The 12,474-nt window shown below is 53.6% G+C and overlaps 1 protein-coding gene across 2 annotated transcripts in view; it reads right to left on the reverse strand.

The window, feature by feature from the left end:
• The window catches only part of CTXN1 (cortexin 1), a 38,988-nt gene that overhangs the window by 7,977 nt on the left and 18,537 nt on the right, over positions 1-12,474 (reverse strand). The window contains exon 2 of one of the 2 annotated variants that reach the window (XM_055710330.1): positions 12,352-12,468. The exons of the other annotated variant lie outside the window; for it this stretch is intronic. The gene's annotated coding sequence lies outside the window, so the exon portion shown is untranslated. The remainder of the gene's footprint in view (positions 1-12,351; positions 12,469-12,474) is intronic. 2 annotated transcript variants of the gene reach the window in all.

Genomic DNA, 12,474 nt, shown 5'->3' on the forward strand with positions numbered 1-12,474 from the left:
GGCTCTGCAGCACACCCTTCACCTGCCTCCTCTCCGCAGTCACCCCAGCACACATGGAAAACCTACCACTGCCAAACCAAGCCACCTGGGAAGAAGATACACCCCCCAGGAAAGGTTGCTCCCACCCATCCCACCCCAAATCCCAGCCTCCTGCCCTCTCCATCGAGCCCTGACAGCCGCCACCAGAAGATATACTGGACCCCAGCACCAAACAAGCAGAGCCAGCCCCACCTCCTCAGCCCACCACCCTGAGGGGTGGGGGGTCCCTGGCAGCCAAGTGCGAAGGGAATGACACCCCCCGGCTCTGCTCCCCACAGCAAGAGAGTAGATGGGGCTTGGGTGGTACCTGGCTGCCACGGACTCCCGGCTCCATCACTTGCCATCTCGAGCGAAGGAGCAGCCGCCTCTCTCCTGGGGAGTGCACAGGGAAGGCAGCTGCTCTTCACTCACGCTGGAGCGGGTTCCTATGGCGATGCAGAATCAATTATAATAAAAGGTGGAGCACAGCAATTGGAGACGAGAGAAGTTTCGTGAGCTGCCTGCCTGGGAAAGCCAGATGGTGGGAGAACACAGGGCTGGGGGCTGAGCCTGCCCAGCCCCAGGCTATGCTTCCTGGATCCTTGTGTTGCTCCCACCGAAGCCCCTCTAATCCCCAAAGCAACGCGCCTGCGTCACAGCCCTCCCAAGCCATCTGAGACCCCTGCGTGCCCACAGCGTGCCCGTGTCTGTCCCAGACCCCCAGCCCCAGTCCTGGCATCTTGGGATGCTCCAGAGCCAGTGCAGCATCCCTGCCAGGCAGGGACCCCCCTGCCACTCAGACCACTGCCAGCTGCACCCAGGGCAAGGGACTGAGCATCAGCGAGATGCTGGGGCACAGCCGGCCATGAAGATGCCCGAAGGACTGCAGAATCTCACTGCAGCCCCACAAACACCTTCCCACCCCAGCCCCAAGCAGCCATCCAGTTTTCTGGGATGAAAAGAGCTGCCAGGCTTGCACAGAGTCACACCTGGCTCGCAGGGAAACATGCCCAAGCTCTGGGAGCTCTCCAGGAACCTGACTACATGCCTGGACCCGAACCAGGAACCCAGCACAGCAGCAGTCCCGCACAAGCTCCCAGAAGACGAGCGTGCGTCACCGGCTCTGCCTGCTGCTGCCTCCCACCTGCCTGCCCTCCCCACCTCTGCCAGCCATATCTGTAGGAGCAAACTCGAAGGATGTATTTTCCACTCGGCAGAAGAGCAACAGGAGCCTTGGAGCCTGGGCTGATGAGATACAATTTGGAGGAAGAACTAGCACCAGATGGTTGGTCACCACGACCGGGACACACTGACCACAGGGTCATTATCCACACCCAGCTTCAAAGGACATCCTCAGAGCTAAAAGATGCAGCGATAAGAGGGTCCAGGCTCCTGCCAGGAGGAGGTCAGCAAGTGAAAAATGACCTGCAAATAAATATACTTGGTCACACCAGCAAAACCACCAAGTTCTTGGCACAGTCTGGCTGTCTGAGCTCCTCCCACGGCCCCAGCAAGATGGATTTGGCCATCCCCAGCCACTCCAGGAACATTTTCAGGTCAAGCCTGGGACCTGGATGCCCCTTTGAGCACAGTTTCTCCCCTAAGCCATCACCACTTTGGCCACGTATGGCTCATGGCGCCTGCCGAATGGCAGATCATTGCACACACAAATCCCCATGGAGGAGAGAAGAGAGCTCAGGTCCTGCTGTACCGGAGCCCCAAGGGGACAGAGACAGGGAGGAGGAGGAGGAGACTTCATGCAAGGGAAACCAGGGGGACACCCGCTGCTAGCTACTCTGGAGAAAAATGGACTCATTTCTCCTCATCCAGGTGCTCGGGAGGAGACAGAAAAGACTCCAGATGGCTGTTGGAGGCACCTAGAAGTGCGGATTAGATGCTAAGGCTGCAGGTAGCCGCTGGGAGCTAATGCAACCCCTCCGCACATTGCTTCCTCTTTACAATTTTAGCGATTTCCCCGGTGCAAAAATTCATCCTGCAAAAATTAATCACCAAACCATAAAAGCAAACTCCTCTATGTGTAACAGCACCAGAGGAGCATAATTGTGATCCCCAGCCCCTTCAGCACAGTGCAGCGTGCTCCCTTCCTACAACGAGGTGATTCATTGTAAATACCTGGAAATAACCACGCAATTTCCTGCACTATCCATCTTAGCTGCTAATTGAAATGGGTTTTCTGAAAGGTGCCTACAGAGAGCATTCTCACACTTAATCAGCACAGGGAACGCTCACTGCCTGGGGCAAAGGGGAGGCAGGCCACATCAGTGGCTTCCCTGCAAAATTAATATTGCTTTGCTAGTCCTCTGTCCTCTGGCAGGACTGGGGTGTGTGTGTGAATGAACAGTTCCTAAAGGCCTCCTGCACATCCACTCCTGGAAGAGCCACAGGAGCCTTCCGTGCTCTGTGGCTGCACTGTTTGTGGAGCCGTGTCCCCTGCAAGCTGCAGGACCTGCTTGTGTCGAGGACCCTGGGAGCCCCTCTGCTGATGGGTACCCACCGGCAGAGCATCCTCCCTGCATCCACCCCACCCCAAGCCAACTTAGCCCAGACAGCCCAGTCCATTCCAGCCCAGCCCAGTCCATTCCCACTCCACCTAGCCCAATCCAATCTAGTCCATCCCAGTCAAGCCCCATCTAACCCTCCCCTTGGCCCCATGACCTTGATTTTCACGTCTCTCGTGCACCATGACTAGCCAAGTAACCTTGCCACATCCTGAACATCCCAGCTCCTGGCCAGAGCAGGAGCTCTGAGCTGGTCACATACCAGCTCAGCATCCAAACTCAAAACACCAGCTGGTTCCTGAGATGATGGCACTGAGTTTTCACCATTTCCAGCTGTTGCTTGTTTTCCAGACCCAGATTTCCGTGGGCTTCCCCATGGCTCATTTGCTCATCGTCCCATCTCTCTCCAGGTGACGGTGACCCAGCACCCTTTGCCCCGGGCTGCTGGGCTGTGACAAGACAGCACACGACACCCCCTCCCCAGGGGTCCTGGCACTCCATGCGCTTTCTGTGTTGGCTGCTCCAGGCTTTGCTACCATGTCTAAGCCTGATCTGCAGAGAGAGGTCCTCAACACCTCCGCCAGCCTTTCTCCTCCCCCAGAGGCCAGCTGGGTGCAACGTACAGAGCTGCTGTGGAGACACAGGCTGCGGCCAGCACCCTACACCAGCAGAAGGGACCAGCCCCTGCCCCAGGGCATCCTCATCCAGCTGCTCCTGTGCCAGACTGGCAGCAGCTCTGCTCCACGGTGGAGACCGTGGCTGCATTTCAATGAGCTCCTGCTGATTTTATCTCCTTTAAACTGATGAGGGTTGTTTGTGCAAACACAATTACATCAGCTGAGAGCTCTCCATGAGCACAGCAACCACATTATGGACCGGACAGGATTTCCCTTGCTGGGATTGTCTCCAGCAGAGCAGGCTGCATCTGTGACACTGAGCAAGAGCCAAGAGGAGCAGGAAGGGTGCTGAGCATGCAGGTGTGCGTCGGTCCCAGCCCACACCTTCCCAAAAGCACAGGGAACAGAGTCCAGGTGAGCAGCAGCAGAGCCAGGGTACATGAAGTCCCTGGTTTGCTTTGGAGTCCTCCCAGAGGAGCACAAAACCACACCAGGCACAGGGTGCCCCCTTGCTGCATCACTGGCAGCAGCTTGGACCCTGCTCCCTCGTGGCATCGTGCAGAGACCAAGCCCATCTCCTCTGATCCAGAAGTTTCCAGCACTTCAGGCTGTCAGAGCAAGGCTTCCTGCCCAAACCAACAGACCTTGTGCCGGGACCCCCCAGGCAGGGTCTGTGTGGGGAGAGCAGAGCTCACTCCTTCAAGGAACCGGCAGAGGATAAGCACAAAATGGCTTTAATGACTACACATGTGGATTCCCCCAGACCAGTGATTCCGGGCAAGTCACCCACATGTCCCTTTACAGCCAAGCCATCGTGTACACAGGATCCCAGGTCCAGTATACTCAGGATGCTCTAATTCTTTTTTCTTGAAATTCCTACCCACCCACCCACCCTTAAGTCCCTGCTCAAAAGTACATACCTGGGGGTATCACCATGTGGGAGCTTCCCACCCTGCCCTCACTTCTTGGAAGGGTGTCAGAGCTGGAGGATATCCTTCTGCTGAAGATTTGGCCTCTTACAAGAAAAGCTGGATAAGCCTTGGGGAAAACTCAGGACACAAGTTCCCTGAGGCACATGGAAGACTCTGGCATTCGGAAATATCGATCCTGACTGCACTTCAGAGCATGGATTTAATACTGCACAGCAGCCTGCAGTCACTGCCCCAGCAAAGCACCGGGCGGGTGGTCCAGGCTTTGGATGATGCTGAACTAATTGTACCATGGAGACAGCAAGGGAGTTTGTTCTGCCTGGACTTAGAGGACTTGGTAATTAAATGATGTTCAGGTTTTGCATTATCTCACCGTTCAGCCAAGCACTTTTGAAAGAAAAAAGAAGAATGTTTCTCTAATCAAAAATCTATTCACCTATGAAACGCAATAAATCTCAGAAAGGGATCTAAGCACTTTTTTTTTTAGTGCTGACAAAGTGATATTGTAAAATACTGCAGCGGTTGCACTGGGTAAAACCCTGTGGCACAGAATGACTGTTTTTGTCTTTGAGGACAGAGACTGCAAACGCACACTCGGATGCTTCAGTTCAAGGCAAAAATAGTTGCCCATGTCTTGGTGAAAACCACCCTTTATTCACACAGATTTCACCGATTAAAGATTTTAATTTAACTGCCAATGGCAATTAATGAAAATTAGCTTCTGACTTAGTATGAGACGGGATCACAGCACGTGCTGCTGCTGCCTCGGAAGGGCTGGGCAGCTCAGGGAAGGTTCTTGCCTTGAACAGCTGGGCTTGATGATCTCAAAGGTCTTTTCCAGCCTAAATGATTCTCCGAGATCCTCTCCCTGGCCTGAAGGCACCGTGTGCCCAGTGAGCGGTAGGGATGGAGCCAGGCTGGGTGCACCAAGGCCGGCAGGGCTGGTGGCAGCTCCCATCCCCTTTCCTGGAAAATACCGACACCGACCCAACCCTTCATGCTGGGGGCTGAGGACACATTCTCAACATGCCCAGGTGACAACGAGGGAAGAGAATGTCCTTTCCCGGGCTCATCCAGAGCACTTGGGAGCAGCTGACACCTCCGGAACGGCAGCTGATCAAGCAGCTGATCAAGCAGGGAATCGCACCTCATTACTCTTTCCCACGAGCCAAGTTTGGCTTTGCAAAGCCATCGCGGATAACGTGAGGGATGCTGTGCAGCTCACCTGTTCTCTGCTGTCTGCAGGCGGCGTGCCCTCTCCCTGCACAGCCCCAGCAGTTGCTGAGAGCTTCCTTTACCCACTAGGGAGAAGTCAGGAGAGGAACCACGGTCCTTCAGGGACTCCAGCACCTGTGGAGTCATGGCAGTGTCATCTCCAAGTCCTCTGCAGCCCAGGACTGCCACAGTCCCAGTCAGCCCTGGAGGGGACCACATCATCCCAGGATGAGGCCATGGGGATGGGGTCCCCAGGCCACCCCGTGGAGGGGGAGCAGGCAGGTGCAGCACGGAGCAGAGCTGGCAGGACTAGCTGCCCCAGGGGCCACACCTGCACGTGCCCTCCAGGGTCATTCCTCTGTTCTGCCTAAGAGATGCAGTTAGTCTTAAAAAAATCCAGGATGGAAGTGTCACCAGCTGCTGTGGCTTTGATGGCTGGTGTCAGTCACCAGACAATGAGGGACTATCAAGTTCTCCTACTTGATCATCTAAATTTGTCCAGCTTGGGCCATATAATTCTCTTGAAGATAAACTGCTCCACTGCCAGTGTCCCAGAGAAAGAGCACCAAGGCTCGTGGGGCCAGCCTAAAGCTGGGATGCAAATCTGGAGCTGCCACCAGACAAAGACCAGGCTTCGAGCAAGTGTCTGCTGTCTTTCCAAGCAGACTCTCCTTTGGGAAAAGGATCCCTTGGACTCAGCATAGCCAAAGCCGCCGTTCCTGCCCCCCCAGAAGGTGCCCAGGCGTGCTCCTCACCATGCAGCAGCACCAAGGGGCTGGCCAGGTCAGTGGCAGCTGCTGGATTAAATCCCGGAATCCACAGCTAAGGAATGTAACTGACGATGCAAGGTCAAGCCACTTGAAAGCTGGGATTTGCCAGGCAGAAGGTTGTCTCAGCCACATTAATTAGGGCCCCTTCTCCAACAGCATTATGATACAGCAATTAATGACAAAATCACTCACTATTTCTTCCCATGCCTGGACAGCTGTTCAATGTCTCTGCTTGTTTTCCTTTTACGGTGTTTGGCCTTGCCGTTGCACGTGCTGCATCCAACCCTGTGTGGGCTACAAGACCATGAAGCCCCTTCTGCAAGTGCCGGGGCTCGAGCTCTGGGAGCACTGAAGAATCACCCCCAGGACAAAGGGTGAGGCGTTTTGGAGGAATTTGTTGCTGGCTTCAGTCTCATCTCCAGAATTATAAATTTTCTTCCCACAGACAAAAGTGGGCCAGTGAAGTGGTAGTCATTACTGTGCCTCATTTCAGGTTCTATTCTAAAAGACAGAGGTTTATTTGCAACAAGAAGGAAACATCAGTTTCCTCTGATTTCATTTAAGCCAAAATTATCCCTTAAAAAAAAAAAAAGTACCCTGAGGTAGATCCACAGCAAGTTCTTGTAAAGAGGTAGAGCTGGGCACGGTGACAAGCAATAAATACATAATTTTACAACAGAAGCCACTAGGCAACCCCACTGTATTGAGACAGGAAAATGAGGGAAGACCTGGTCTTTTTACTCCAAATCCAGCCCACAGGAGCCCTGTAGCACATGCCACCTTGCACAAGGAATCTGCTAAAGTCCTGGAAACAGCAGCTCTGCTCATCCTGAGAGGGGAGGTTGCTTTCATCCTCCTTCCCCTCATCGGCTGCTCAGGAACCTTCTCATTTCCAGCCCCATTTTGTCCCAGCCAGGTCCATCCCAGCTGCCCAGACCTGCTGGTCACCAGTGACCTCTCCTGCACTGGCTGAGAGCCGCCACGTGCCCGCAGGTGGGACGGGAACCAGGCTGGCACCGCGGGGCTGATGTGAAACACCCGGCTACAGCTGTGCTGTCGGGCAGAGAGGGAGCATGCCTGCTCCACTCTAATTAGTGTGAATCATTAAATAAAATGTCCCCTTCCTGACTTCAGCATGTGTTAGTGAAATAGCTCTATCAAAGCTGCCTTGTCAGGGGACAAGAAGTATCTTTCTGCTGGGATTATACAGCCGTGGAATTATCCCTTGCCTTTGACAAGATCAATTAATTACTTCAAAGTCATTTGCAGTAATAAATTAACTTCTCTTCTTTCCTCCCTGTTAAGCTGGAGCGTAGCTGCTGAGCAAGTAGCAGTACCTGGGCAGGCGCAGGGTCCCAGGCTGGGACCCCCGTGGCCAGGCTCTGAAGCAGGCGAAGGCTGGATTCTGCTCCCGGGGGGTCTCTGCTGGGTTCCCCCAGCCCACCGCCCAGCCGTGCTGCAGGTCTGCCATCCACACCCGGGCGCCTCTTCCTGGGGTCTCCCTGCCCATCGCCGGCACAACCACGGATGCAGGCGTGCTCTGCACCCCCTGAACCAGGCATCCTCCAGCGCAGCAGAGTTCGTGCCTTGCAGCCCAACTCATTCGTGCAGATGGGGTTTCCCTCCCCATTCCTACTCAGACATTGGATCAGATGCTCAGCACCGGTTAGAGCAGCCTGGAGAGCTGCCCCAGGCACCCAGAGGTGCAGGGCTGACCTCGTGTGATGGGCAGGGCTCCCTGCCTGGGGACCCTGTCTTGGGCTGCGATGTCACAGAAGCTTAGAAGCTGGAAAGAGCCCAGAGGAGGCTGAGAAGGAGAGAGAGGTCCTGGAGCAAAAGTTTCGAGGGGCCAGGCAATGCAGACCAACGTAAGGAAGAAACCCAGACCTTGGGTCCTGGGGAGAAGCCGCTTGGTGCCTCCCCAGGCAGCCCACTAACAGGGGGAACCAGGAGCTGCAGCGAGACCACCGGGGGGGGCGGGGGGGAACACACCCACGGCTACAGGCAGCCAGCCGCCAGACCAAATCCCTACAGCTTTCAGCCAAACTCAGCCATTTTCTAGTTGAGCCAGAGTGGTTCTCGGCTGGTAAACGAAAAAGAGTGAATGCCAGGCTGGTCCCCAGCCAGCCCCATGCCCGACAGCCCACCGCAGCATTACCTGGGTGTCCCCCACCCCTCGGTCCTCCTTTGAGTCCTGGCTGTGCAGAAGGATGAAGGCACTGGAGGACGTAGGCACAGCACCATCAGCCAGGGTCCGGGCACTCGGTCCCACCGGCCACATGAGGACAGCCCTGGTGACTGGCTCTGCCAGACACGCGTTGGCAGCAACTGAGCCACAAACCCTGCAGCTTTCTGGTTGCTCTTTGTCCTGCTGTGGGTCTACACGAGTAGATTTCATGTCCGGGCTAGGATGGGCTGTGTCCCTGACCCACCTGCCTGGCTCTGCAAATGGTCCTGCCAAATCCAAGACCCACACAATGGTGAAGGGAGAAGCATCTACAAAGCAACATGTTTTTCAACAGATATATTTAAATGATGTGTCAGCCCAGGTGATATGGAGGCTGCGGGACACAAATTCTGTCGACACCTTCACTGGGACACATTAATCCGGTCCTAGATAATTCACTCAAAAGAGTCCAGTGATAAAGAGAAGCATTCCCTGAGCAGGCTCTTTCTGAAAGAATTTGTCACCATCAATAAATTGCTGGGAGATTTATTTCTGCCAACCTTAAAACTGCACACAAAGTAATGTGATTTGTTCAAACTCTTTAACATGCTGTTCTCCTTGATTTAAAGTCTGTTGAACTATCTTTATTTTCTTAGCACATTATTAATTCAGATTCTGGCTCTGACGTGAAGGAACTGAGATGCCTCTAGAGTCTGTTATTTGGGAATGAAAGGAGAAAAGGGCAGATGGAAGGGCTTAGGCAGCAAAAAAACAGCTCAGTGTAACTTCAAGCTGGGAATAAGCAAATGTTATCCGCGTCTTGCACGTCACTCGTATTCTTCTTCGTGCCTACAACTTTGACCACGTCAAGATAACCCAGCTCCAGAGCTCCCCATGGGTCTTCCGTTCAAGACTACGTAAATGTATTTCACTCTCCTCAACCCTCTGATCTGCAATCCCAGCTCCAAGGCCAGGACAGCAACTCTCTGAGCCTTCATGGACCTTAACTGCTGGGACACTGGACAACAGCTGCCTCCAACCCTTGAGGATGGTTTGCCAGCTTTTGCAAGTCACCTAATCGGCTCATACCCAATTCAATGAACTTCCCTTTATAGCGGCACCCCTGAGGTCCATGGGGAGGACGCTTGTGCTTTAACTAGGCTTTGTGCCACCAACTCTGGCAACATCTCCCCAAAACTGCCAGCTCCAGCATCCATCTCCACCAAACCCAGAGGAGCAGGGATGTGTTCAGCCCAGGGTTGGAGCTGGTGTCCCCTCCAGCAAGGACCCACGAATAAGCGTGGAAACATCCCATAAATGACAAGGAACTGGTCTTCCATAATTTTTGTACAAAATCAGCTAGCTTCCACCCTGTGCTGGCTGAGAAGAGGGGGTGAATTGCTTACAGGAACCTTCCCGACGTTAACCTCCACGTCCCTGAGCAGGGCTGTGTAAAACAGCTTCGGCAATTCCTCGGCTGAACGAAGCTCCCAGGGAACATCTGCTCCAAAAGCAACAGCCCTTCACCATCTCAACAGCAAATTCCCCAGGAGAAGGAGCAACCTCTGCAGATGCTTTTGTTTGCTGTGCCCTGACCGGGAGTTAGAAGTCTTGGGCCAAGGGGGAGCAGGGGGTCACCCAGCCCCAGGAAATGGGGGCTCTAGCCCTGGGTGGGGGCATTCAGCCTCATTAAACTCGGTGGTGAAACCAAGATGCATGGTTACTGCTTCTGTAGATGAGGACTCCAGCTGCGAAGCCGGCTCCTCGGGGCTGTGCTGGCAGTCTGGAGGAGCATGAGCACTGCAAGGCCTTGATGCTAATCGCTCAGCTTTGGCACTTGTGCTGCTGTGTTGTCTTCTGTCTGTATCCTGATACCACCAGAGACCTCAGCATCTTCCTTCAGGCACAGCAGAGACACTTCCACCACCCTGAAGACCTCGTGACCTCTCCTAACATCATGGGGCAAACTGCCGGTCTGCTGCCAGTGGGGAGCACGTGGGGAGCACATGGGCATCCTCCATGCTACAAGCCACCCACTCTCGGTCTCTGACCTGCCCATGCTGCCTCATCTCTCCCATCATCTTGTCTATCAGTTCTGAACTGTTTATCCTCAAACACTTCACAGCCATGCCTGAAGGAGAAAAGCAGCCACATCAGTGGGGAGACAGAACTACCCCCAGCGGGGATCAGCCCGCGGCACAGTGCCTGTTGCACCCTCCTGATGCTTCACCAGTGCAACTGCTCTCCCAGCGCAGCCAGCTCCAAGCCTGCGGCTCCTGCAGCATCCCAAGCCCGTGGCCAGTCAGGTTGCCATGGTACCCGCAATGCACCTTCACTGCACTGACATTAACCGCAAGGTTATGGCAATCAGGCTGCTATTGCCCGGGTGGTCCTCAACGCCTGGCTATCGCCTGCCACCGCCCCCAGGCAGAGTTCAGGCACTGGGACCCAGTGTACAGTTTACTCTGCCTTCACAGCGAGCAGAGCTCAGCGTGTGATCATTGCTACCTCCCTCACCGGATTATTTTATTCTCCCCACCCACCCCACCCCTTAAAATCACTGATTCATATTCTCAGTCTTAATTGCATCATAACCCAGTTTTGTCTGGGAATCTATTCCGGGAGCAGAGGGTGCCTGATGTAAAGATGCTGGAGGGAGGGCACCCACCTGTATCTCCCAGAGGTGCAGGCATTGTTATAGCAAGGGCTGGTACCAGCAGAATGTGTGTCTCCCAGTATCATTGTGCAAAAGGGCCTTGACCTACAGAGCAACATGCTCCAGGAGCTAAGAAACAACCCCAGTATTCCCCAGCACTACCCAGTTCTCCCACCAGTCATGGTTCTGCCCCTGTGGGGGTTCCTCTGGATCACCCATGGAAAAACTCAGCTTCCAACCACATCCACCCACATCTATTTATGATGTGCTGTGGACTGCAGAAACCGGAGTAAGCGGTGGCTCCATGGGTTCCTTTTCCCAGAAACTCAGCAACGCCAGCAGGAGAAGAATCAGAGAGTCTGGACTTCAGTGAAAAGCTGCTTGACATAGGGAAGAGAAGCTGGTGCCTTATTTTGCTTCAGATTACCTAGAAATCACCGGAGAGGCAAGCCTGACTGGCAGGTGGACCAGCTGGGTCACAACAGGCGCAGATGTCCTGGCTTTGCTGGGTTTTGGAGCGAAGGGCTCGTGCCTTCACCTTAACTGCTCTGGGAATGCGAGCTGCAGCCGGGGGGGCAGGAAAGATGCCAGATCAGAAAGAGAGACAGGCATTGGGCCAGTGGGAACAGCTTGGTTAAGATGAGCATCAGTCTGAGATCATTTTAATCAGCAGGACTAGGTAATCTATGCCGTGTCTCCCTTGGAAAACCAGTGCTTAAAGTCAGGAACCTTTAGCTGGGGTTGCTAATGACTATGTTGAGCCAGGGTACGTGATTACAGGCTATTGATTACTCTCCTTCTGGAGAACAGCAAATATAGTTCCTGGACTGAAGAAAGAACGATAGATACATAAGCAACTACAGACTCTGTATAGTCCAGCTACAACAGCACTCAAGGTTTCTAAAGTAAGCTGGGAACAAAGCAAAGACATATATGTGAGATAAGATAAAATCCTGCAGCATTAACAGAGTATGACCATGCCAGGCAAACTGACAGTTCCTTTCAGTGAGATCGCTGTTTATAGAAAGAAAATTCCAATTAATGTCATCTACCAGGATTTCAGCAAAGCACTTGGTATGGTGAGAAATCCGTAGTTAGGCTGGAGGTGATGGTGAGTGAAATCAGATGAGCTGTCAGCCAGAGAGGAAGATGTGAGGGGGGTGCTGAAAAGGGAGTGCACAGAGATGGGTTTAATGATGTTCCTCACAGCCCATCCCTGAAGGCTGACTGCGTTTAGGTTCTGTTACTGGCCAGACACAACCAAATAAGAAACATGCAGGAAAAGAAAAAAAAAAGGGGGGAAGATGGCAGTTTGAGAAGCATCCCTGAGGTCATTGGAGACTTGGACTTCACTGGAAAGATCACAGGGACATCAAGCAGCCTAAGCCATAAAGAAGAGGGAATCTGAAGGACCAGGATAATGAGATAAGTAATAACGGTAAGGTTTTACAAGCCCTCACCTGGAAAAGTATGTGCAGGTCCAAAACACAGTCTCAAGCAGGGCTGGATGCAGGGAAAGCTGTGCAGGTCATCAATGGGATGTGAAGTTTTATGATAAGAGACCAGAAGAGCTCAGCCTAGTG

The sequence above is a fragment of the Falco cherrug genome, chromosome 4, assembly GCF_023634085.1.
Source record: "Falco cherrug isolate bFalChe1 chromosome 4, bFalChe1.pri, whole genome shotgun sequence".
Taxonomy (NCBI): Eukaryota; Metazoa; Chordata; class Aves; order Falconiformes; family Falconidae; genus Falco; species Falco cherrug.